This window comes from Myotis daubentonii, chromosome 13 (assembly GCF_963259705.1).
Source record: "Myotis daubentonii chromosome 13, mMyoDau2.1, whole genome shotgun sequence".
NCBI lineage: Eukaryota > Metazoa > Chordata > Mammalia > Chiroptera > Vespertilionidae > Myotis > Myotis daubentonii.
Genome location: NC_081852.1, coordinates 31,349,330 through 31,352,012, shown reverse-complemented (window position 1 = coordinate 31,352,012; position 2,683 = coordinate 31,349,330). Strand labels below are relative to the sequence as shown.

At 42.2% G+C, this 2,683-nt stretch overlaps 1 pseudogene; it reads left to right on the top strand.

Moving 5' to 3' along the window:
* Nucleotides 1-1,525: 1,525 nt before the first annotated feature.
* LOC132214654 (synaptophysin-like protein 1) lies at nucleotides 1,526-1,860 on the top strand (annotated as a pseudogene).
* Nucleotides 1,861-2,683: the final 823 nt, after the last annotated feature.

The window sequence follows — 2,683 nt, the reverse complement described above, 5'->3', positions numbered from 1 at the left end:
TGACACGCGTGTCATAGGTTGGCCATCACTGCCCTACACCTTGCTCCCTGGAACCAATGTTCATATGTGTTAGGATCCTTCCATTGAAAACAACATAAATCAACTGTGGATAACGGGAATGGTGTATTGGTTACTAGGGTAGGCTTTCCTGGGGACAGATGCTGACTCTCTCGCTTACTAATTATGTCGTTGGACAATCAAACTAATCTATTTGCTCTCTGTAAAAGGAAATAATAGAAAGTCTACACACTTCATAAGGCATGTGAGGAATAGGTGGGGAATTCATGTGAAGAGTTTGGCACAGAGCAACTCTTCAGTAGATTTCAACTGTGATTTTTATTTCTACCTGGCCTTCCTTGCATTTCTCAAAAGAATTGTTTGTAATCATTGAACAGGTAAATCCCTGAAAACAAATAAGTTGTTTCTAAATGAACACTTGTAATTTACAGTGTTGGCCCTTGTGGCATGAAAGTTGGAGCTTCTACTTGAAACCGTTTGTGTCATTTGGGTCCTAGAGTAAACAGACCCCGAAACAAGGTCTGGAGTGCAGGAGGTTTATTGGGAGGTCGTATCTGTGAAAGATAAGAGGGGAAAGAAGCGGGATTTGTGATGTAGCTCTGACACCTGTGAAGGGAGAGGAGGCGGAGGCAGGATTGGGTAGGGAGAGCCTCAGACCATGATTCAGATTTGACAGAACCTCGGGCAACTCAACAGGGAGCAGCTCCATAGCAGATTGCACGTCAGAGGAATATGCAGAAATAGCCAGGCTTTGGGAGAGCATGGCTTTAGCTTGCAAGTTAAGGCAGCTTAGTGCTTAGACAATCATATACTTGACAAAGTGTCCCCCCTGATATTTTGAGTACCCACCTGGCACCATACATAGTTATTTACAACATTATCAGTTATATGGCCTGTGCTGCAATTCACACTCCGGTGAACATTTTGTCCTGCCAATGTATAGTTCTTAATCTCTTTCTCACCCAGTCCCCCAACCTCTTCCCCTTTGGCAACCATCTGTCTGTTCTCTGTCTCTATGAGTTCATTTCTATTTTGTTTGTTAATTTATTTTGTTCTTTAGATCCCACATATAAGTGAAATCATGTAATATTTGTCTTTCTCTGACTGACTTATTTCACTTAGCATAAGTCTCTCTCCATTCATGCTATCACAAATGGTAAGGTTTTATTCTACTTATGGCTGAGTAATATTCCATTGTAAATATGTACCATCACTTTTTTATAATCTACTTGTTTATTTATAGGCACTTGGGTTGCTTGCATAGCTTGGCTATTGTAAATAATGCTGCAGTGAACCTAGGGGTACACATATTCTTTTGAATTAGTGTTTTGGGTTTCTTCAGATATATACTCAGAAGTGGAATTGCTGGGTCATCAGGCAGTTCCGTTTTTAATTTTCTTCTTCTGTGGAATTCTATGTTATGTTTTCAGTCTTTGACTACCTATGCTGCATTGCTGCTCTTCTGCTCTATGTTGGTTACCCAAACCTGTATTGGGATAGTTGAACACTTCCCGTGGCTGACTTTGTTGTTACTCTTGTTGCCACTTTCTTGTGGCTGGTGAGCACTTCAGCCTGGGCTAAAGCTCTGACAGATATTAAAATAGCTACTGGTCACAATATTGTCCAGGGACTTGCACCCTATAATCTTCAAAGAATGATGTGTTATTTTGGCTCTGTGACTAGTATGGGATCCTTAAATGTATCTGTGATCTTTGGCTTTCTGAATATGATATTTTGGGGAGAAATACATGGTTTGTGTACGAAGAGACCAGCTTACATTGTCCATCAAATACTTCTGTTTCTCATAGCCAAGAAGGTATTTCACTTACTACCGGAATATAATTAAGGGAGAAGTACACTGTATTAAAAGTACGTCTATACTATGACCTGTGGCCAACATCTTCAGAAGCATTATTTGTTTCTAATAAAAGAAATGGGCCCTGGCCGGATGGGTCAGTTGGTTGGAGCTTAGTCTTGTACAGCAAAAGGTTGTGGTTTCGATTCCCAGTCAGGGCGCGTTCAGGGGGCAACTGGATCAATGTTTCTCTCTCTCTCTCTCTCTCTCTCTCTCTCTCTCTCTCTCTCTCTCTCTCTCTTCCTCTCTCTCTCTCTCTCCCTCCTTTTCCATCCCCCTCTCTCAAATTAATAAAAACATATCCACAGGTGAGAATTAAAAACAAAAGTACCAGTAATGGCTTTCTAAAAAAACCAAAACACACACGCCACTTTTAAACCAGATATGTTGTTTCATTAAAAGTGTACCCTAAGAACACTCCTTCAATTCCTATTTCTGGCCACCTACCTACACCCACATTCATCAACTATCATGTCTCCATACTGTTGCATCATGTGTCCCTGATACAGCGTGGACTTGGGGGACAGCTTGGTGGGAATACAGAAGCCTGGAGAGTCACTGGGTCGACCGCATGTATTGGTGCTTCCATGAAAGTATAAGTGGAGCTGCTGAGGGAGGTGGTCATTGAGAAAAGACAATCTCCGTGGCAGTAATTTGCCATGAACCGTCTGGGGGCAGTGATCCACTTGTGCCAACCCAGGTCTCAGAAGTTGATGAATGGCTGGTGATGAAGGCAGTGGTTCTTTCAAGAAGCAGTAGGGGCAGGGATGGCTTCCCTCCTTTTTGGGAAGAATGGTGGCATTGCTTCGG